Here is a 25255-nt window from a genome sequence, read left to right as displayed (position 1 = left end):
TGTATGCCTGGGATAATGCTAAGACCTCCACATTCATTTTCTGACTTAACTGACTGCCCTCCAAGGGAGGTATCACTGTTTTCACAGCACAGCTGAGGAAGCTGAGGCTGAAAGGATGTGGTGACTTCCTGAGAGCCCCACAGCAAGCGAGTGGCAGGGCCGGGATAGAACCAGGTATGATTCCAAAGCCCATGGGCTTGGTCGCAGGACTCCATGAGCCCCCTATCCAAGGGGTCCCGTGTACTTGTGCAGAGCCCCTTGGTTCCTCAGGACCTGCACATCCTTCCAACCAGTGTATGGCTTCAGTGCTGGCATGGTGGCATGGGGCCCTCATTAAGTCAGCTTGTGGGACATCTGCCTGGTGGTGAGGGGTGCCTGTAGCCTGGTGGAGGTGTTCCTCTCCCCATTCTGGAGACCCTTTAGACATTTGCACTTAAAAGTGCAAGCTCTGCACATCTTCAGAGGAGATTTAATGACAAGCAGGCTTTGAACATTTGCGAACTGTATTTTTAGGTCACAAGGACCTTCCCTTTTGTGTGATGGGGGTTAGGGATGGAAAACATATGTCTTGATTTCTGCCGTTTGTGCCTGGAATCCCAAAGATAATGGTTGTTTGAACTTTACGGTAGTCTGTTAACAGATTTTCAAACAATTTTCCATTAATCCAGCAGTTCGTTATAGATACTCATAGGCATCTAACATTTCCAAAGAGAAAAACAGTAGCCCATGGTTTGGAAATGGTAATGTTCATTTATGGAATTCACACAGCTTCTAAATGGGACCATCTCCTGTAGAAAAAATAATTTTTCTATTAAAAATTTTTTATAGAAAAAAATATTGTCTATATTTCAATTTTTTTTAATGTGAAAAACAATTGTCGCTTCTGGCAGTCACACTAGGAGATACTCAGCAAATATGATCATGTTTACCCCTTTACCCATGATCAGTATGTTGGGCTGGGTTTGGCTGACCTTAGCAGGGTTTGCTCATGAGACTGTGGTCAGCTGATCCTGGCTGAGTTTGTTCATGTATCTAGGGAGCAGCTGGATGACGGCTGGTCTAGAATGGCCTTGTCTGGAATATCTGGGGGACTCAGTTGTTTGACTCACCTTTCATCCTCCAGCAGGCTAACTGGGGCATATTCTCATGGTGATGGTGGAGGTATAAAGTAACCTCAGGGTGTAAGTCCATTTCAAGTCTGTGTGTCATTTCTGCCAACATCTCATTGGCCAAAGCAAGTCATGTGGCAAAAGATATGGATACAAGGAGAAGTGAAGAACTGTGACCTTTTTTTGCCATCTATTACAGTGATTAAATTAATTTTGCTATCTATCACGGTGATTAAATCGGAACATGTTTTTGTTCCAAAGAGAATTGTGGCCTCAAACTCCTCACAGTGATCTTGTGGGTGGTCAGTGAACTGCCCCAGACAAGAATTCCAGGCAGTGTTTAACGGGACAATTCCAAAAGATCTGGGACAACAGTGGTATCGTTAGAAGGAAGGGTATGGCCTATGAGGTGACTGCTGGGGAGGATAGTGCCCTTTTGGATGAAGGGCTGAGTTTTCATCTTGGCTTGTTGGATTGAACTGAATTTGCATTGAAAATCTTACTTCCTAGATTAGTTTATCCAAATGATAAACCAGCCTTCGATGTGTGTATTGCTTTTTATTTCTCTCTGCAACAGACAGCCCCTCAACAGTGAAGACTTAATCTTTCAATAACTCACACTTCCTTGGCAATTTGAGATTTCTAGACTGCGGCAGCTAAACCATATTCTTTCCCACTTTGGCTGACCAATGGAGCCTGGGAGGAGTGGAATTAACTAGGATGCATGATTAATTGGTCACCCAACTCCCACACCCAGCTACATTCGCTGAGCATCCTTTGTGCATCCTTGTGTCAGGAGGAGGAGGAAGAGTTGGGGAAGGGATGGGGATAAAAGGGAGAGAGGCCTTCATGGGTCAGTGATGATGAGGCTCCATGAAACTGAGAGGCACGTTAATGCAGCCCTCAGCACCTGACGTTAAACGCACGCACACATGCACGCATGCATGCACACAAAACTTAGTGCAAAAGACAGGTAAGAGATAGCTCCTGCTTTCAAGAAGCTCAGAGAAGAGTGGGGGAGACGCATATGCACTAAACTTTTGCACTGGTGAGTGACAAAGGACACGAGAGAGGGCTAAGTATAGGGGCCAAAGGAGGCGCACCTGTCCCCGCCCGAGAGGATCTGGGAGGGCTTCTCAGTGACTTTTGAACTGGGTCTCCAAGGATGATCAGGAATTCACAGGCAGAGATTGGGGGCAACACTGTTGGCATATGCAGAGTTGTGAGAAAACAGGGCTCACTTAGGAAGGGGCAGGACTATGACAGAGAAGCAGAAGGTTGGGGATTTTGTGGGAAGGAGATAAAGAGGTGATAAGATTGGAAGGGTGGGTAGGTTGGGATGGGAATCCAGTGACAGACAGTGAGGACTCTCCCAGGCATGGGGCTTTGGGAATTGGGAGAAGGAGACTGATGGAAAGGAACTGGAGAGGTTGATGGGAAAGAACTCAAGGGCTGACCCAAGTGAGGGAGAGGTCAAGGTCAAGGCTGCCACCTGGCTTTGGATAACTGAGGGGAAGTAAAGAGGTGTGTGTGGAGGAGGTCTCATGCATAAGAAAGCAGTCATGGTCAGTTACATGTTAAGTTTAAATGTAATTAGGGCAATGTACCAGAAAGGGTTGGGGTTGGAGTCAGGGATACCTGTGTTTGAATCCCAGTTTCACCACTGTGTGCCTTTAGGCAAATTACTTAATGTCTGTGAGGCTCAATTTTCTTATCTGTAAAATGGAGTTAATACACTGAGGACTCTTTTGAGTGGTAAATTATGTGGTGGGTTTAAAGCATCTGGCATAGTGCGCAGCCCATTTCAGGTGCTCGAGTCCACCCAGATAGGCAAGCAGGAGAGGGAGGGGTGATTTGGGGAGATGGGGTTTACAACAATGGTCATAGCCATGTGATCACCTATGTATGCCCTGGGCTGCACCCTTGGCTTGGGCTGAGCAGGTGGGAACATGTGAGGTGGTCCAAAGGCTGATTGGGTGAAGAAGACAGGCCACAGGAGTTTTGAAGACAGGGTGTGTGTGTGGTCCCTGTGAAACAAACCATCTGAACAGTCATGCCAAGGGCTGCTACAATTTACGATGCTTCCAATGGTCCTCCTTGAAGCAGGCTCCTAACTCCATCTTCAAATCCCAGCCTGAAGCCAGGGAGATGCCTGGGGGTGGAATTTGGTCCTGTGGATGCACACTGAGGTCAGTGAAGACTGCGCAGATCAGTAAGTCCTACAGGCTGTGATACCTTGGAGCTCAGTTAAGTACATTCATGAATAGTCACCACCCCGCTTCAGAACCTCAGGCCCCGGGGATCAGAAATGCTGCTCAGCAGGCTTTGTCTTTGTGACTATGGATGGGATCCGGTGTTTACAGAGGGCCATCGAGATGGGTGGGGAGGGGAGCAGGGTGTAAGGGCTAGAGATGCCCCAAGATGGACAAATGGATAGACAGATAGACAGGCAAACAGATATGCCAGATTCAGGATTCTAGACCTCAGGGTCATTTAAAGAGAAGTACAAATGGCAGGTGTGGCATCTCCAGACAGAACTTCCACTCACGGGCAAAGTGAACGCTGCAGGAATTCCTCCAGGTCCTGCTACTGCACTTGCCTCACCACCTCATCCTCAGGCACAGCCTTGACCTGCAGAGAGGCAGCCAGACTGGGCTCATGGGCTCTAAGCAGCCACTGATGCAAAGGTCTAGGTGTGAAGCATTTTAAAAAGCAGTAGCCATCTCTGCTGTGTGCTGGGGAGCCCAAGCAAGTTTACTGCAGGCAGGAGGTGTCCTTAACTATTTATTCAAAGACTGTCCTGTGCACCTACTGTGTGCCCTGCTGTGTGCATATGCTCAGTGCTCTGGGGATGACCTGGAGAAAGACCCAGCCGCAGTTTTTGGCAAGCTGGTGGCCTGGCTGAGGGCCAACAACTACCGCATGAATGGATAGATAGAGCTAGATAGGGAACAGAAAACAGTGAAGGAGGGATTACATACCATTTGCTCATTCATCTGTTCATTCACTCAGCGCATGTCTCGGAGCCCCTTCTCTCTGCCAGGCCCAGGCTGGCCATGGCTCTGCCCTCCTGGATCCCATTCTTGTTTGAGGAGCCTGGGGCATGAGTGGTGCTAGAGCAGACAGAAGCACAGGTGCTTGGGGGCACAGATGACACAGCCTCTGGGGGTGATGACACTTGAGTTGAACCTTAAAGCAGAGCAGGATTCGGGGTAGGCTGCAAAGAGGGAGGGTGCTGGAGGGGGGGCGGTGATGGGTGCAGAGGGCAGTGGTCTCCCTTGCCGAGGCCAACCCCATCCATGACCACCGACCCACCCTCCTCTTTCTCTTGCAAACAGGAAAGAGAGTGGGAAGAGGGTAGGGGGTGAAAGTCCTGAGTTCTGGGAGAACCCTCAGTCCTAGGCAGAATGGCGGTGGTCACCACGGCAGGGGCCCCTGGGCTGCTCCTGAACCAGGCTCCAGGGCTTTGCTGAGCACGGCCCAAGTCATGTAGGTGGTCAGGCAAGATCCAGCAGAGAAGGAAGGGACAGGGCGTCAACTGTGGGAGCTCACGCTCTGACCAGGTGGTTTTCGGGGTGGGGAGAGGGGGAGAGAAGAACAGGGTTTCAGTGCTGGTTCTGCTGCTCACCGCCTCAGGAGCACTAGGCAAGTCGCCTTGCCTCTCTGAACTTCAGTTTCTTTATCTCTAAAAGAGGACCAGCAATAACTCTCTGACAAGATTGTTACAGGACTTGGATGAGGTCATGTATGTAGAGTGCTGAGCTGAGCCTAGGGCCTGTGGCGAGGCGGACGCTCACTGCCTGGTGAATAGCAGAACCTCCCGCGCTGTATGAAGGCAGGATCTATCATGCGGTAGGAGACAGTGAAGGGAGCCCCGACAGTGTTAGAGTCCTAGGCAGCGGGAGGGGGGCCCTTGGCCTGGGTCTTTTCCTTTTTTTTTTTCTTAAGATTTTATTGGGGAACTGGGGAGAGGAACAGTGTTGGGGAATTGGGGAAGGGGGACATTGTGTTTTTCCAGAACCCATCAGCTCCATCAAGTTTTTGTCCTTCAATCTTAGTTGTGGAGGGTGCAAACTCAGCTCCAAGTCCAGTCGCTACTTTCAATCTAGTTGCGGGGGAGGGGGGGGCGTGTAGTCCACCATCCCAGGTGGGAGTTGAACTGGCATCCTTGTTGTTAGGAGTATGTGCTGTTACCAGCTCAGTGGCAGCTCAGCTTGGGTGCATCTCACTGGCCCATGTGGGAATCAAACCAGCGACCCTGTTGCTCAGAGCTTGCGCTCTAACCAACTGAGCCACTCGGCCAGCCATAGCCTGGTTCTTTTCATCCCGTATTGCAGCTCTGCAGGGAGGGGTTAGTGGAGGCAGCTCTATTCATCCTTAGGTGTGAGATAGAGGGAGACAGAGACTTACAGTCCTGTCCCTCACCTCTGTTCTCCAAAGTGATTGACTCAGGGGGCAAAGGATGTTGCTTCTCCCTTGGCCCAGTCCTGCCTTCCTCATTTCCTACGGATGTCTCTCTCAAGAGCACCCCAGTAGAACTTCTGCACATAGTTGTTGGTCTGAGTCTGCTTTTAGGGAGCCCAATCTAAGAGATTTGGTACCCAGAGTGGTCCTGAGGATCAGGTTCTAAAGTGTGATCATGTGCCAGCCGGCTGGTGGTGAGGACCCCATCACTAGTGGGAGGTGAGCACAGAAGACCCTGGTGTGCTGTGGAGGTCCAGTTGCTAAAATGTTTACCTTGGTGAACTGGGATGGGATACCGATGGAAGGCAATGCAGGCTGAGGTATTATCTGGCATTTAAGGGAAATAAGAGGTAAATGGTAACTAGGAGACTATAGAATTGGGCAGCTGTTGCTGAGTGCCATTGATTTGTTGAAGCGAGATAACAGCAGGTTCTGGGTAATTAATCACCAATGTAAGGCAAAATGGGAAGGCAAGAGAGCCTCTTTTGCATCATTTAAGGAAACACTGATCTTATTTAGCCAGAGGGCAGAGGAGACTAGACTTAATTGTAAGAGTAGTAGAACTTCAGAGGCTGAATTTTTAGCTCCAGTGAGCCCTCACACAACAAGTCTAGGGCACTTGAGATGGGGATATTTGGGTAGATACACCTGAGAAACTTGAACTTGCAGGTTCCCCTGAACCTGTTGGGCAGAAGTGGCCCGTTCCCCATTATTAGAAGATAGTTGACTCTCCGCACCCTTACTGCCTGTTTGAAGATCATGTGAAGACCTCAAATAAAATAAGGCAGGAGCTTTACAAAACAATGCTTAACTCCCTTGGGACTTACCCCCATTTTTCTTCCTGGCAACCAGACCAATAGCAAGGATCAAATCCCAGAGGACCTGACTGGGAAGGAGCTGGGCCTGCTGAGGGGCAGGATCTGGCTAATTTGTTACACGAATAGCAGGAGTTGGGAGGTTGCACGTGGGATTGGATTAAGGTGCTGTATCAAGGGAGGCGGAATATGAAGCAGGTAGACAAGAGCTTATTGATATGGCAGCACATACAGGATTTCACATGGCAAGAACCCCAGGAGACTGTGCTATAATAATGTACTTCTGGGATGGCTTTTGGAAACTTGGCAAAAGTGACGACCCACATAAAGTGAAATAGACATGACAGACTGCTGTGGCAGACAACGTAGAAGGGATCAAAAGGCTTAGAGAATAGAGTGCATGTCCTATGGGAGGTTGGAAAATGTCAGCTGTGTTCCATGGGAGGGCCAAAAGGACAATCTCTTTACCAGAGTGATAAGGCCTACACTGAGAGGCTTTGGTATCACTGAGAAGCTCAGGGACCAGGGCTGAACTTAGTACGAGATGCTGGTAGAGTACAGGACTTGCAGCAATGGGGAATGATAGCGTTCCTTGACCTGGGGGGTAAGAACAATTGTAGCAAGAAAAGCCAAGTGGAAGGCTCTGAAAACATAAAACAGGAATACCCGATCCTGGGAGAGTTGGCAGCGATTCCTGCTGCCCTCAGAGACCTAACGGGTGCCAAAGCCCTACTCAATTCACAGCCTGGCCCCTTCCATACCTTATTGGATTCTGATGGACAACACTGGACTACCCCATATTTAAACAATGGTGAACTGTGACCTGGCTAGTTAGCCTATCAACCTAGCCCGTTCATACTAGTTAGACCTGGCTTGGTGACATAACCCTGACTCAGACACATCATGAATTGGACACTATAATTCCAAGACAGGGACCACAGATACTCAGCAGAGGCACTTGGGTGATATAACCCTGAAACATTACCAGACCACTTCCGGTGCTTATATAGCAGAGGAGCCCAACTATCACCAATCAGCATCACTCAGACTGTGCTTCTCTGATGTGGGGCAGGAATAGCTCTGTCTGTTGGCCTTGACAGACCTTCCCTAATTCTCTTCCCTTGCACCTCATCCTGAGCTTACCTAGATTAGGTTCCCTGTTTGGCAGTAAAACCTTCCGCTCAGCCATCAAGTTTTGGCCTTGAATAGTCTGTATTTTAACACCAAGAAGTAGCCCTCTTGCAGCTGCTGAGCTAGGTGTGCTCTCCGTGTTGGAGACGATCCACACAGTCTCCAGCAGGTGACACAGGAACATCAGTCTTGTGGTCGTGTGCCATCCCCACCACGAAGCAGAACCAGTTTGGATTTGCACAGGGCAGACAACAGTATACATTTATGGCCTTGGCCTGGGATGATGTTATTTCTCTTTATGTTACAATATAGTGCCAAAGGACCTGGACTTTCTGGACATTTGTAAGAATGTCACGGTGGTTCACTGACTGATGAGACCATGTTAATTGAACTGGATGAGCAAGAAATGGCAGGTACACGGAAGCACTGGTATGACATGTATTCTCCATATGGTTGGAGGTAAATTCTATGAAGCCACAGGCACCTTCTATGTCTGTGAAATTTTTAGGGATTCAGTCAGAGGCATGCTGGGATATCCCTCCCCAAGGACGATTATTGGACCTGGCCCCTCCCAGTGAAAGCAGTGCTGTGCTTTGTAGGGTTCTGTGGGTTCCGGAGGCATATGCTGCATGTGGGCACACTAGCCTGACCCATTTATGGGGCATATGGAGAGCTGACAGGTTTTATGAGGGCCCAGAGTGTGAAAGGACTTTGTAGCAGGTCCAGGCTGTGGTGCAGGGAGGTTGCTATTTGACCTGGTAGATGGTCTGAAAGTAGCAGTTGGGTAGCCGATGGCAGAGACTGGCTGATGCAACATGGCCAAGTCATTCTGCCATTTGGTTGTTCAGTGACACCCTGAGCCTGACAGCCATGAGCCAGGGCACGTGGCTTGGGTAGTCAGAGTTCAGGTCTGACCCCAGGTTCCATCACCCTCTTGTTCAGACACCCTTGGGAAGTATACCCAAGTACACTACTGTATCCTTTGAAAACATACTCTAAACAGCCCTCTGTAGCAGTTTACCAAACCTCTGTGAGGGAGGCACAGCTGGGATCTGTGTTCCCACTTGATAGATAAGAAAACTGAGGCATAACTAACTCATAACAAAGATGTTAAGGGTCTCATTAAAGGCCATCCAGTGAGTCATTCATTTATCCATTCACCAGGTGTTTACTGAGGAACTCCTGAAACCACACTGTCCAACACCAGGGTATCCTGGCAAAGTAGACCCAGTCCCTGTTCTCAAAGAACACAGTTTAGAGCGGGAGTAGGAGGAAGGGAAAGTGGGAGTCAGCTGGTAATTCCAACACTGGAATAAGTGTCAGCAGAGGCGTAAGTGTAGGGCGCTGGGTGAACTTGGGAGTGGGTAGGTGGGAGGTGTGTGTGTGGGAGAGTCGGGGAGAGAGAGACAGAGACAACACAGACTGGCAGAAGCGGACACGGTCCTGAGTGGCTGGATCCAGCTTGGGGGATACAGAAGGGTTTGGAAGGACAGTCCTTCAGGTTCCAGACTCCGTCCTTGTCAATAGCTCCTGCCCCCAGGGCAGCTGTCCCCAGAGCTACAACAGTGGGCAAGGCCCCAGGCCATTTCATTAGGGAGGTTTGTTTCCAGATTCATCCCCTAAGCCCTATTAAGTCTCTTACTTAGTGGGGAAGCAGCAAATCAAGATGACATTTCAAAAGCAGTGGCCCAGCCTGGTCCTGGAGGAACAGCTAAATCCTCACCCATATTAAATACCTTCTCCTCAATAGCAGCGGCTGGGCCATTTAGGAAAATTAAAAGGAGAAAGATGAACGGAGAGTGGGGAAATTAAAAACAAGTGTAATAGTGTTTCTAGTCCTGTGGCAATTAAGAGACCTCACATATGGCCTTTTCACTTTATCCTTCTCTTGGCTTATTCAGAGGGTTGGTGATTATGAAAGTGGTTCTGCAAAGAGGTGCTCGGGTTTCCAGCTCTCTGTCACTAGGCCAGCCAGGTATCCGGCCTGATGGCAGGCCCAAGCCTGCGTGTTTCACAGCACACGTGCTGGAGACACTGTACTGAAAAAAATCACCCTGTAGAAAGATTTCTATAAGGCAGCAGAATTCAGGGTTTGTCTTTACTCAGGTAAAGCCAACATACAGCCAAGGAACTGGCTGACAAACATGGGAAAGAAGGTCTACCATCTCTGTTTATCAAGCGGTGCTACCTTAAAAGAACAGCAACATACCATTTTGAACTCACAGGAATAACACAGATTAAGAAAAGAGAAAACTGGGGCCGGCTGAGTGGTGCGTTGGTTAAGAACTGGCTTGGGACGCCAGAGGGTCCCGGTTCGGATCCCACATATGAGGGCCAGTGACACTGCCCTCCACAGCTAAGATGCTGAACAACAGCTCAACCTGGAGCTGGGCTGCTGTGAGTCGCCGGCGACGGCGTAGGCTGCAGCCCCTGTGGCAGTGGGTTGCCATGGGCTACCGTATGTAGCCAGCAGCCAGCGTGAGCGGCCAGCAGCCACAGTGAGCGGCTGTCCAGAAGCTGGCTACTGATCTGCCTCGCCCAGGAAGAGTGCAATGATGGTGCCAACTTGGGCCAGTGAAGCAACGTCCTCCACAACTAGACTGAAGAACAAAGCGACAGCAACTTGTCTGTTCCCCTTCCCCCAATTCCCCAATAAAAATCTTAAGAAAAAAAAATGGTGCATCCTTGAGAAGAAATGGTAGTTGTTTCAAATAATCTTTAGGAAAGATAAGCTTATATGAAAATATTAAGTTAAAAAAGGGTACAAAATACTTCACATACTATGAATTCTTTCAACTCTCTGTCTCTCACATATACCTACACCTCCCCCAACCATACACACACATACCCACACACACACAGTAAACCTGTCTTAATAGTCCTTCACTTCACTGACCACTCAGTTGAACTGATTAGTTGGATTACCTGACACTCTTTTTTCTTCTGTAAACAAAGCAGTTGATGCTCAGGGCACTGGGAAAGATAGTGGTAAATCAGATTCTCATCAGATTCTGCTCCTCCTAATTCAGCTGAATGCTTACCAAGAGTCTGTTATTTATCATTCTCTTAATACTCTGCCAAATTCGATTTGATAATATATTATTGAGGATTTCTGCTTCTATACTTAAAAGTGTGCTTGACCCATTTTTTTGTGTGTGTGCATGGGCAGATTTGGTGTAAGGGTTAAAGCTAGGCTTGGAAAAGGGGCTTAGAAGCTTTTCTTTATTATGCTCTGATTGTATAGCCTGAGAATAATCCATTGGTTGAAGGCTCGGTACAAGTCGCCTTAACATAGACTTGTTTTTAAGGTCGATCATTAACTATTTTTTCTGTATCCTCTATGGATATTGGTCTGTTAATGTCTTTTACATTTTCTTGAGCCAACTTTGTAGTTATATTTTATTAGAAAAACATAACATTGTTTGTGTACCTGGATTTTTATTTTATAATTATATTATTCTGTACATTCTCCTAGGGTTGCTTGTATTTATTGTCAGAAAATGTGATTTTAAATTTTAGTAATAAAGCGATCTATTGTTAATAAGCACACACTGTGTGTCAGGCACGGAGCTGAGTGATTTAAATGCATTCGCTCCTCACAACAGCCCAGTGGTGTAAGGACTATTATCATCCCTACTTTGCAGATGAAAAAAGCTGGACAGTAATAGTCCAAGACCATGCAATTTATAGGTGGTGGAGCTGGGATTCAAGCCTATATTTATCTGAAAAATTTTAAAGGATTCAGTGTTTTTGACCACAATGCAATTAAGCTATAAAAGGATAACTATATTTGGAAATTAAGTAATGTTATTCTAAACAAAATAAAGTCTACAATGGAATTTAAACAAAATACCTTGAACTGAATGATAACAATATTTCATTCAAAACTTGGGGGGAAGACAGTTAAACATATATTTATAGAGAAATGTATTTCCTTAGAAGACTATAAAGAATGAAATTAATGAACTTAGCATCTATCTCAAGAAATTTGGAAAACATTGTCATCAACAGCAACAACAAAATAAACCCAAGGAAGTGGAAGAAAAAGCTTGTGAAGAAAAGAGATGAGTAGAAATTAATGAAAAAGAAACCAAATGTAAAATAGAAGAGATCAGCAAAGCTAAATATGGTTTATTGAAATGACTAGTAAAATTGCGACGGCCCTAGTTTTTAAGGAGGTATAAATAAGCAATGTTAGGAATGAAAAAGGACATCAACTTCAGAGCCACCGACATGAGAAGAAAAAAGAGGGAGGATATCATGAACGACTTTATGATAAAATATTTGAAAGTTCAAACAGGATGTATGAATTCTTATAAAGACACAACTTTAAAAAATGGATATAAGAGATAGAAATTCTAATAGCCCTGTAATTATTTTAAAAATTGAATAAAATATATTTCCATAAAGAAAACACCACAGGCTATGTCTACCAAAAATTTAAGCAAGAAGTTAATCTTATACAAGCTCTTCCAGAGTATAGAACAAGGGTGAATTCTCCAATTCATTTTAATAAGGCTGTCATAACCTTGATAGTAAATCCTGACACAGCATGAAAAATGCAAATAACAGGCCCTGATTCCACTAATAATCATAAATTTAAAAAATATAAAACATAGTATTAGCAAACGGAGTCCAGTAATATATAGTAAGCATAACACATCTTGGTGGAGTTGGGTTTATTCCAAAAATGCAAGATTAGTTTAAAATTTGAAAACCAGTCAATATAATTCACTAAATTAAGAGAAAAGAGGAAACCCATATGATTATCTCAATAGATACGGATTATCTCAATAGATACGGAAAAAAAGCATTTGATAAAATTCCATTTATGATTAAAAAAACTATCAGTAAAATAAGGGAACTCAAGCCAATGAGAGGCTTCTACTCAAACTTTATAATGAACACCATACTTTATGATGAAATATTGAATCCTTTCATCCTCTTTCCCAAAAATCAGGAACGAGGCAAGGATATCCACTCTCCCCACTTCTATTCAACATTGTTCTGGAAGTCCTAGCCAGAGCAGTAGGATAAGAAAATAAATAGAATGCACGAAAAGGGTAAACAAAACTCTCAGTATTTAAAGAGGATAAGATTGTATATATAGACTATCCAAAAGAATCTGCAGATAAAATATTAGACATAATAATAAGAGAGCTTAGCTGCCAGAATGTACAAAAATTAATAATGTTTGTATGTACCAGCATTAAGCAAAATGTAAAAAGATACTACTTTAAATGTATCAAGACATATCAAATACCTAGAAGTAAATCTAACAAAACATGTGCAAAATCCCTATGGAGAAAGCTATAAAATATTATTGAAAGGAAATAAAAAAGTTCTAAATAAATAGAGAGACATACACTATTGGAAGATTCAATATTGAAAAATTATTAGTTTTCAAAGTGATCTATAGATTTAATTCAATGCTAATAAAAGTCCCAACTGTTTTGTTTTTGTGGTTCTAAAATTTATATGCAAACGCAAAGGGACAAGGACAGCAAAGACTATCTTGGAGAATAAAAGCCAGGTATGTGGTGCTTCCTCGAGACTTCTTATAGAGCTACAGACATTAAGACAATGTGGTACTGACACAAGGATAGACAAATACAGTGATGGAAGAGATGTGAGACCATGCATATGTGGACATTGATTTATGACAAAGGTGGCACTGCTGAGCAGTGGAGAAAGGTCTCTTTACAATAAATGGTGTTGGGAAAATTGGGTATCTATATGAATAAAAAAAAATAGAAACTTCTCCCTCACATCATACACAAAAATCAAATCCAGATGTGAGGTCTATCTAAATGAAAAATGGCAAAACAATGAAGCTTTAGGAAGATAAGATAGGACAATATCTTCATGACTTTCGGGGTAGTGAGAGTTTTCTATATAGCCAATAAAAATCACTAAACGTAAAGAAAAAAGACTTCGTTAAAATTAAGGACTTCAATTCATCAAAAGATGCAATAAAGAGGGAGGGAAAAGTGAAGCAAAGATGGAAGAAGATACTTGAAAAACATGTAGTAGACAGAGTCCATATCCAAAATTGATAAAAATCAATAAGCAAAAGACAAGCAACCCAACAGAAAACTGAGCAAAGGACTTAAACAGGCAGCTCAAAAATGATGACGTCCAGATGTCTACTAAACACATTAGAAGCTGATCAATTTCATTAGTAATAAGGGAAATGGAAATTTAAACCACAACAAGATACCCATTAGAATGGCTAATGTTAAAACATCTGGCAACATCAAGTCTTGTTGAGAACAATGGGAACTCTTGTACGTTGCTGGGGTGGGGGTTGTATATTGGTACAACCACTGTGGAAAAGAGTGAGGAAGTATCTAGTAGAATTAAAGATACTCAGCCTATGACCCCGCAATTCCTTTCCCAGAGACCTACACCAAACAAATGTATACTTCTGTGTGATATAATAAATACATAGTTTAGCCTTCATCCCTGGATCCTGGCCTGAGCTCCTAAAACCTTTGTAATTTCCTAAGCAGTAAAGGTGCTACGGGCCTCTCTTTTGTTCTAATATTAGGTCTTTGACCCCAGTTCCTGACACAGGGCTCCTAGATGCCTTGGAATTTCCTAGGTGACAGGAGTATCTTTTGTTCTAATGAGGTGACTCCTGCTGGGCTCCTGGATGGGGACTGGTCACCAGGAAGACCAAGCCATGATGAGAAGCTTGGAACTTTCAGCTCTACCCACCCCACCCCTGCAATCCTCTGAGGGAGGGGCGAGGGGCTGGAGATTGAGTTAATAATCAATTATGCCGGCTTGGGAACCCTCCTTAAAAATCCCTGAACTATCGGTGTGGAGAGCTTCCAGGTCGATGAACACATCCACAGGACAGGAGGATGGCGCACAACGCCGTGGGGACACACTCCTGCTTGAGCTTGACCTCGCCCTACAAACCTCTTCATCTGTATTGTTGTTAACTCATTTCCTTTATTTAGATAAACTGGTAAACATGTGAGTTCTGTGAGCCATTATAGCAAATTATTGGGTTGTCAGAAAAGTCATGACATATTTTTTCTATGTTTTTCGTTGCAAAAATGTGTCATGACTTTTCTGACAACCCAATAGTAGACCTGAGGAGGGGGGTCTTGGGAATCCTTGGTTTGTAAATAAGTTGTACATAAGTGTGGTTAAGCTGGGGGACCCACTATTTGCAATTGGCGTCTGAATTGGGGGCAGTCTTGTGGGACTGAACCCTTAACCTGTGTGATCTGATGCCACCTCCAGGTAGATGGTGTCGGAAGTGAATTGCATTGTAGGACACCCAGCTGGTGTTGGAGCATTGGTTGGTGTGGGAAAAACACCTGCATATTGGGTGGCCAGAAATGTTCCCTGAGTGTATCGAGGAAAAAGGGTTTTTCCTTTCCCTGTGCTCTAGGATAGATGTAAGAATGTTTATTAACAGCGGTACAAGCAAACTATGGTATATTCACGTTCTGGAATATTATACAACAATGAAAATGAATTAAGTTATATATAACAACCAGAATAAATTTAAATCAAATTTAAAGCATACAAGGTGATCTCTAGAAGCCATACGTACTGTATGATCCATATATTAATACTGTTAGGGGGAATAAAATTTTGGAAGGCTATGATTGGAAAGTGACCTGTGGTGGTTTCCGGAGTCTGGCCAATGTTCAACTTTTTGGTTTGGATGAGGAGCAAGCACATAGATACTCACTTTATAGTAATTTCTTAAGTCATATGTTGACACTTTAAGCATTTTCTGAATGTGAGTTATATTTAACAATAAAAACATTTTAAAAGTCCCAGTATTTTAGAAACGCCTGTTTGGGTGGCTGAGCCAGGTAGATTGTAGGAAGTGAGAGGCTGGTGGATTGTAGGAGGTGGGGCCAGGGGATTTTGCACAAATTTGACCCTCACAACATCCTGATAAGCTGGCATTGGCTGCCTGTTTTTACAGGTGAGTTAACTGAGACTCAGAGACGTTAAGTCCCTTGCCTGAGCTCACACAGCTAGCTTGTAGCGGAACCAGAATTTGAATCTAGATCTAGGTCTGTGCCGATTCTGCTAAATAACACAACCTCCCCACCCTCCCCCACCGAAGCCTCTGTTTACAAGTACCGATAGTGGCCAGGGATGTTATGACTGCAGTTGACTCAACCTCTGCTAATGGCAGGTGGTCGGACAGTGCTATTGTCGTCTGCAGCTCCTGGACTCTGTGGAGGTTCTGTCATCTCTTTCCCACGTGGCCTATGCCTGGCCCCAGCTTCTGGTCTGTAGCAGGGAGCAGTGTGCCTCTCTGTCTCAGTCCTCTTACTGCACAGACTCAAGGAGAGGAAGGTGCTGCCTTCCGAAATGGAGGCATCTTCCAATCCCTGTGGAGCCCCCACCTTCCAGAGCCTCTTGTTTTGGAGATCCAACCCGGCCATGTGTTTATAAACAACCTCGTGGCAGGTGGAGCCCCCCTGGCTGGTGAGGCCAGCCTGACACGGATTATACCTGTACTTGCAACAACAGCTTCCTGCCCAGCAAAGCCCTCCACACCCGCCCCCTGCCCCTTGGCCCTTCTGTTTGTTTTGCTTTGCACCGACCTGAAATGGATACCTTCACGGGTCCCTGCAGCAGGACGGACAGCAGTTGGAACTTGTGGGGACAATGGCTGTGCCCACCTGTAGGTCAGGGGTCAGGCTCAGCAGGGCAGCCCTGTCAGTGCTTCAAAAGCTGAGGCCTCAGTCCTGCTGGGCTCCGCCCATGGATCAGTGGCGGACTGGCCCACAGGTGCGCCTGGCTATTCAAGTCCCTGTGACCAGGATGGGGGGTGGCGCTAGGCTGTGTGTGGTGGCTTACTTGGGATTACAGCCCAGTCACAGGTGTCCACTCAATGCCAAGGAAGGGAGGCTGGGCTAAGGCCTCACATGCATGATGCGGGGTGGGGGAGCAGGCAGGGGCACCTGGGTCTCCCCAGAAGGAACATCCACTCACAGGCTGTACCTGGGTGGCAGTTCATGGGACCACTTGCCATTTTTTTGTCAGTGTTTTTGAGAAGAACTTCTAGAAACTTTATAAATTTGAATATATTCTTGTTAGTCTAATGAGTCAATACTTATCAAGTGGTTCTTTTAGAAAAAGTGGAAGGAGAGGGCTGGAAGAGCTCTGTGTGTGTGTGTGTGTGTGTGTGTGTGTGTGTGTGTGTGTGTGTGTGTGTGTGTTTATGAGTCTGTGTGGATTGGAAAGGGCTGGTGCTGAAAGAATCAAACAGGGAAGCCAGTGGAGAGATACCTTGTTTATGTGTTCAAACAAGAAACATTCACTGCGCCCCTACTAAATGTCAGGATTACTGAGGTACAGAGATCCTGCCATTCATTCATTCATTCATTCATTCATTCATTCATTTTGCCAAGGGATCAACCAGCCAACCAACCAACCAACCAGCATTTCTGAGTGACTATTATGTCCCAGATTCTGGGCTGGGCACTGGTGATACAAAAAGAAACAGACAGTTTCAGCCCTCAAGCGCTCTCAGTTCTGTGGTAGAGACAGAAAATATAAAGAAATAATTGTAAGTGACTATGAAACAGATCTAGCAAGTGTTAATAAGGTGTCTGGGGAGGGGTGCATAGAGTAGACCATAACTGAAGCAGGTCTTACAGGATGAAGAGCTTTCTGGGGAGAAGGGAGCTGGAGGTAGAGTTGTGTAGACTGGTGCATTTGGGGGAGCTGCCAGCTGGTGGTTAAAGTGGGAAGGGGGCTGGGGGAGATTATGCAGTTGGAGGGAGGCAGAGAACGTGGGTCTGGAGCTGACTGTGTAGGGTTTGGAAAGTAGCTGTGCTTAAGAGTTTGGACTTTATCTGGAGGATAAGTGCAAGCAGGGCTAGGTTTTAAGGATAGAAATGACCTGGCTATATTTGAATGTGGAAGGCTCGCTTGGGCAGAGGTGGAGAGGATGGGCTGGGGAGGGGCAGGGGGTGCTGACTGCAGAGGGATTGAGAATTGTTGGAAAGCAGAATTTCCCCAGGGAATGACATCTTTTTAGACCCCTGGGTGAGGAGGTGGGTGGCAACAGGATGGTCTGTGAAGTCTCTGAGGAGCAGACTTCCAAGGCCCATATGAAGGCTTGAGATCGGCAGGCTCAGGTGAGAATAATTGTGTCTGCAGCTGAGGAGTCTGTAGGGGACAAGTGGGTGACCCTGGGCCCTTAATAGCCTCAACTGGACTTGTTTCTCAGACTCCAGGTAGGACAGAGGGTTACTGCCTGCCTTTCGGGGGCCTTTGGGACCTTGAGAAGCGCCATGTGATGGAAGGACCAGCCCACCCCTTCTGTCAGGTGTTTCATTCAGCACACATTAATTGAATACTTACTATGTGCCAAGCCCTTTGCTAAAACTGGGGCTGTGAAATAAGCAAGCTGAATAGTTTCCTGCCCTTATAAACTGGCAGTCTAATAGGAAATACAGATAATTGAAGGAGTGATAATGCTAATACTAAAATTTATTAAGTGCTTACTGTGTGCCAGGCAGAACTCTAAACACTTTATAAGAATTAATCTTAATCCTTATAATAATCCTTTGAGGTAAGTACTATTATTATGCCCATTTTACAGATGAGGTAAATAAGGCACAGAGTAACTTCCCCATGTTCACACAGTTTGTAGGTGGCAAGAGCTAAGATATGAACCCAAATCTGTCCTTAATAAGGACCCAAAGTCTGTGTCCTTAACTGTTGTGCAACACTACCACTTCCTTGGGAAACACCCCTGCTTAAACCTCCCCAGTCCCCAACAACTACAGACTGATGCACAAATTCTTTAGCCTGCCCACCCCGCAAGGGTCTTCATGATCCAACTGAGCCTGGAATTTCAACCTCACTCTGCTTGTCCTCACTGTCAGCCCTCCTCCTCTTTGCTCATGGTTCCCCATGCCTGCCATATTGTTCCACCTGCCCAGCCCTCATCCATGCTCTTCTCTCAGGAGGGAGTGAGAGGCAAGTGGGTTCAGCTCAAATACCCTGTCTCTGAGGCCCAACTTAGCTCTCTGGTCAGAGTTATCTCATCCCTTCCCTGAGTGCCAGTGTGGTTGGTCCATTCATCAATTATAGCCCATTATGTAGACTTGCTGTGTCTGCTCCTACAAACTGTCAGCTTCTTGAAGGTAAAACTGAGTCTGACTTATCTCTGTATCCTACATGGGTTTCATCAATTATTATGTGCCAGGTAGCACATAATATTGAGTAATTGCCAAATTAAATTAGACAATCAACATCTTTTTCCTGCGTACCTACTATGTACTCAGAAGAAATGACCACCTGATTCTCATGGACTTATATGCATATTAAATAACTGATTAATCCTGGCACCTTGTTTTTCTAAGGGTTGTGGTGGTTCTGATCTTCCTGGGGGAGGTATGCCATTTTATAGGTAAGACAACTAAAGCACAGAAACCTTAACTAAAGGACACAGTTTATCCTCTTACACACACACACACACACACACACACACACACACACTCTTAAATTTATTGGGATGACATTGGTCAATAAAATTATGTAGGTTTCAAGTATATATTTCTATAATGCATCATCTGTATATTGCATTGTGTGTTTCCACCCAAAGTCAAATCTTTTCTTCCTTCACCATATGTTTGACCCACTTTATCCTTTTCTCCCTCCCACCACCTTTCAACCACTAAACTGTTGTCTGTATCTAGAGTTTTTGTTTGTTTGTCTTGTTCGTTTGTTGCTTTCAGTTTTATATTCCACATGTGAGTGAAATCATATGGTTCTCAAAGTTTTCTGTCTGACTTATTTCCCTTTGCATGATAATCTCAAGATCCATCCATGTTGTTGCAAATGGCACTATTTCATCTTATGGCTGTATACATGTACCACATATTTTTTATTTAATCATCTATCAAAGGACACTTTGGTTGTTTCCATGTGTTGGCCACTGTGAATAAATGCTGCAATGAACATAGGGGTGCATATATCTTTATAGATAAATGTTTTCAGATTTTTTGGGTAGATACCCAGAAGAGTGATGGCTGGGTCACATGGTAATTCTATTCTTATTTTTTGGGGAACCTCCATACTGTTTTTCATAGTGCCTGTACCAATTTACATTCCCACCAGCAGTGTATGAGGGTTCTTCTTTTTCTCCACTGCCTCCCCAACACTTGTTATTACTTGTCTTGTTGATGGTAGCCATTCTAACAGGTGTGAGGTGGTATTTCATTGTATTAGGTCATCAGGAAAGTCATGACGCATTTTTGCATTGAAAAACATAGAAAAATACATCATGACTTTCCAGATGATCCAATAGTTTTGATTTGCAATTTTCTAATAATTAGTGAAAATGAGCATTTTAAAAATATATCTGTTGGCCGTTTGTATGTCTTCTTGGGAGAAGTGTCTATTCAGGTCCTTTGCCCCTTTTTAAATTGGATTTTTGTTGTTGTTGTTGAGTTGTATTAGTTCTTTATATATTTTAGATGTTAGCCCCTTATCGGAGGTATTGTTTGCAAATACCTTCTCCCATTCGGATGGTTGCTTCTTTGTTTTATTGATGGTTTCTTTTGCTGTGCAGAAGCTTTTTAGTTTGATATAATCTTATTTACTTATTTTTGCTTTTATTTCCCTTGCCTTTGATGTCAAATTCATAAAATCCTCTCTGAACCCAAGGTTCATAAGTTTAGTACCTGTGTTTTCTTTTATATCCTCTTTACTTTTGAAGCATCTCCTGCTCCGAGGTGGCCAGCAGCTATCTGGCATGCAGTAGGTGCTCAAAAAGTTGAAGTTGAGAGGATAACGGAATCTATTCTCTTTGAGAAGATGTTGGAAAGCTCTCTTGGGCAGAGGTCTGGAGGATGGGGTGAACAGGGCCTAACTGCAAAGGGAATGGGAATTGCCAGCTTGTTTGAACACTAGATGACAGACAAGCAGAGGTTTCCCTGGACAGAAGACAGGACCATGGCTTTGGGAGGACTGAAAAGGTCAAAGAGGGCCTCTTGGGAAGGCTCTCTAGGTGAGCTCTGATGGTAACTCTGAGGTAGAAGAAAAACAGGGCGAATGCTCAGAGCCCTTCTACTTCTGGCCAGGCCACCCACTTATATTCTCTTTCCTTTGTTACTGGAGGCAGCAGACATGGTTGTGTCACACTCATATTCCTTGGGCCTTTCTAATGTCAGAGGACCAGCAGGGACCAGACACTATAGTGCTTTGTAGGTCAAGGGTAGAGCTTTACTCTGAGATGGAAATACTGGAGGGGTTTTGATCAGAGAAAAATGATTTGGTGGGATTTATGTGTTTCTATGTGGATTCACACTGTAGGGGTCAAGGGTGGAAGGAAGGAGACCTGGTGGGGACAATTACAGTGATCTGGTGAGAGTGCTGTGTGGCTTGGGTCAATATGGTGGTGATGGAGGTGGTAGCAAAGTGGTTAGGGTTGGATATATTTAGAAGATAGAGCCAGTGGAATCTGATGATTTCAAGGTTTTTGAGCTGAGCAAGTGAAAGAATGAAGAGGTTATTAACTAAGATGAAAAGACTATGGAAATAATATGTTAAATTTGAGATGCCAATCATCTCATCAAATCTTCCTAACTTCCTGCCAGGCATAATTATCGTCATTTTGCCAACAAGGAACTTGGAATTTTCTCCAGGTCACACAGCCAGGGAGGGGTGGAGATGGGACATTTTAGGCCTGCTTCATGTCAAAGACCCTGTCTGTACCAGCCACCATGTCTATTCTATTCTGTGGGAAGCTGGCTCTCCTATTATTTGTTCCAAATTTCCCTCTCTCAAGCTTCTTCTCCCACTCCAAAGCTCCTAACATTATGGAAAGCCTCTTGTTTTACAGTACTGCTGTTGTCCCCGCACCTCACTTCTCAGTGTCTTTACCCACGTGTTGATAGGTAACTGTGAGTTTGAGACTTCATGGGCCGAGTGTTTTTTCCACTACTTTATATGCTTATGGTTCTTCTATCTGGCTTTTCCCAACTCATTATTGGGCATGGATTTCTTGTCTAGTTCCTGGTCCCACCTCAGGAACCCTAATTCTAACATTGTTCCTGGGGGAAATGCCATTTCTATTGCGATAGTTTGTTTTGCAGCCAGTGTCCAGGAATGCCCCAGGGATAAATGAAGGGCATAGGGGTATAGAATCTCCTAAAGAATCTCCCAAAGAGGGGCCATGACCTCTTGGAGTAATTGCTGATTCCAGGTCTGGGGCAGGAAATGCCTCAGATGATCCAGAATCATCTTACCATATCAGAAAGAGGGAAGGCATCAAAGATGAATGGGGTTGTGTCAAAAGTAGAAATTAATATTTTAAATTATTGCTATCAGAAAAGAAAAAAACAGTTCCTGTGTGCTTCACTGGCTAATGGATAGGATGCTGTTGTGAAAAATCTTAAATTTTGAAAACATCAGCTGAATTGCAGAGAACTGACACATGCAAGTGAACCCAGGGGTTCAATTACACTTTGTTCCCCTGATCAACCCTCTTTACCCAACTCTGTAATTGCATTTTTATTGCAGCGATTACGGCAGTAAAATCATTTCTCAGCTTTGCCTTGCAGTTGTTGATTAAGAGTATCGAGCCTTGAAAAAGTATTCTAAATATAATATCTCTGAGAGCCACTTGTTGACACTTCAGTGAACAAAGGCCTTATTCACCTTAATGAGTTTTTTGCCCTTAGTCATGGCATGGTTGATATTTTCCTCTATGAAAACGTCAACCATCAAGTTTGAAAACCTAGACCAACATCTTCTTCCTATTAACCCAGTACATGTCTGTATGGGAAAGCAAGCTTTCAAAACAACTGTTGATTTTATTGTAAAGTAGCCCTAAGAGACAAGTATTCAACTGCTAAGGTTTCTATACTAAATTTCGATGAAAAGTTTACCACTTAGAACCCAAGAGCACATCTTCTAAAAGTACACTCCATGTGTGACTCAGGTCCCAGGACTATTTGTTGTGTGCACTCGTCCATGAGGCCACCTTTTTCGGCATTTTGCCCATCAGAGACTTGACTCACCTGTTCCGGGGTCTGAGCTGCTTATTTCTAGTTGATACTGAACTCTTCAGACCTACACGTCTTGTTGAAGATACCTTCCCCTGTTATTTTACCATCGACCATTCTAGAAATTGACCCGTCTTCATGGACATTCATTAGAGTGATGGTGAACAAAGGCGGTAAAAGGGCCTAATTATTCATATCTGTGTTTTCATAACCGCAGTCTCCCCTAAGTCATTTAAATCTGTCTTTTGAACCCACTACACGTTGGTAGTCTGTGTGGCTCTGTAAGGACACCTTTTCTAACTCAGCTGTCTCAGAGGTGTGGCTCTATGTCCAGTGAAGCACTTTGCCAGCTCCTAGAGGACTCAAGCTATTATACAACTTCTGAAACAGACTAAAGAAATCTTTAGGAGGTTCATTAATTTGCTCTTTTGGTTGTGCTTTTCATTATATTGCTCCTAGTCAGGTCTTCTCTAGTTTATGTTTTCAAATTATTTTGTGATGTTTTCTCTTTGAAATTGCATACTTGACATCTTTAATGTCATTGCAGTCGAGATGGCTTTATACCATTATTTCATCTGCTCATCTGTAACTCCTCTAAAGTAAAACTCCACTAAAATAAAACCCACTTCAGCTCACTGTTCCGGTTTTTAGGGAGGTGCTCACTATTAGTTCACTAGATGTGGCTGAGGAGGAGCTCTGGCTATGCCAGGTGCCACAGTCACTTGGTGGGCCTCACGGTCAATAACACATCTGTCATGACCCTGTGACTCATTGCTATTGTGAAATTGTCCCAATCACTTCATATTGTCACTGATTATAAGCTTATGCTTCGGGTCTTCTATGTTTAACCACTGACTCATGTTCTATGTTGAAAACATAACTTTAAAGTTACTATACTTTAAAATAAGAAATTAAAAATAACCCAAACCTTCAAAACTTCTGATTTCTTTGTGTTTGGGGAAAATTTGCTGTAGTGGAAAATGGAAAAATGCCCAATGATGTTGTAAACAGAATATGTGATCTAGAGGAACATTAGCAGGTGGCTGAACAGATTTGGGAGGTCCGTGAGGTTTTTTTGTTTTTTTGGTTTTTTTTTCTGTAGTCAAAGTGAAAATAAAACTGGTTTCTAAGATGGCAAATTCCTTTTTGTGGAACATTTCAAAGACTTGCTGAGAAAACAAATGCCCTGCTCAGCCCTAGCATATGGCCAAATCTATTGGCCAAATCTGTTGTTGCAATAGTTCACTCAGTTCTACTTTAATGAGAAGACATCGGCTTTCTTTAGAACCGAGACAACTGAATTGTTTTAGCTCTCACTGCACATCCAGCTTTTCTGTTAATGTAGTCTTTGGAGAAAAATGACACGGATCAACAGAGATCAGTGGGATCTTGCTGATATTACTTGTGCATATATGACACACATCCTCTTATTCTGGAATTTGCTTAAAACACATTTTAAAAATTTAAAAAAGAATACATGCTCACTGTGAAAACTCAAACAACACAGAACTCTATAAAGCAGAAAATGGAAACTTTTTTCTGTCCCTACACTGACTACTCTCATCCCCCACCTCCTGCGCCTTAGGATTAACCACTATAATTAATTTGCTATTTATTTTCCCAGATCCTTCTATTTCTCTTTTTAATGGCACACAGAAACATGCAAGTATATCATTGTAACTTAAAAAATAAGTATAGGGCTGGCTGAGTGGCATGATGGTTAAGAGCTGACTTGGGATGCCAGAGGGCCCCGGTTTGGATCCCACATATGAGGGCCAGTGACACTGCCCTCCACAGCTAAGATGCTGAACAACAGCTCAACCTGGAGCAGGGCTGCCTTGAGTCGCCAGCGATGGCGTAGGCTGCTGCCCCTGTGGCAGTGGGTTGCCATGGGCTACTGTGTGTAGCCAGCAGCCAGCGTGAGCGGCCAGCAGCCGCAGTGAGCGGCCATCCAGAAGGTGGTGACTGATCTGCCTCGCCTGGGAAGAGTGCAATGATGGTGCCAGCTTGGGCCAGTGAAGCAACGTCCTCCACAACTAGACTGAAGAACAAAAAAAAATCGACAGCAACTTGTCTGTTCCCCTTCCCCCAATTCCCCAGCGCTGTTCCCATCCCCTAATTCCCCAATAAAAATCTTAAAAAAAACCCCAAAAACGTATAGAGTCATATTATTTTGCAACTTGCTTTTTTTTTACTCAGCGTTATGTTTTTGCAACTCTTTTTATTATCTGATTTATATCAATGTACGAAAATTTAAGCATTTCTTTACTCATGTACACTTCTTTCCGATTTTTTACTATTACAAAAAATCCCCCAGTGAACATTGTTTGTGTGTATGTTTTTGTGCACTTCCGTGAATAGCTTTGTGAGGTAGAGTCTAAAAATGGAATTGCTGGGTCAATGGGGCTTGCAGATTTAATAGATGCTGCTAGATTGTCTTTTAAAATAGTTGTATCTATTTGCGTGTCCACCAACAAAGAATGAAAACATCATTGTTCCCAAACCATTGCCTTCTGTGGTTATTATCAATGTTTAATATCTTTCGAATCTGATAAGAGAAAAATGACATTTTATTGATTTGTTATTTTAATTTGCAATCATCTGTTCATTCAGAAGGCTGAGCCTATTTTCATATATTTATTAACAGTGGTCCTTAACTGGGGGTGACTATACCCCCACAGGACATTTGGCAATGGTTGGAGACATTTTTGATTGTTATAACCTG

Source organism: Hipposideros armiger, unplaced genomic scaffold, assembly GCF_001890085.2.
Source record: "Hipposideros armiger isolate ML-2016 unplaced genomic scaffold, ASM189008v1 scaffold_410, whole genome shotgun sequence".
Taxonomy (NCBI): Eukaryota; Metazoa; Chordata; class Mammalia; order Chiroptera; family Hipposideridae; genus Hipposideros; species Hipposideros armiger.
This window is presented reverse-complemented; position numbering follows the sequence as displayed.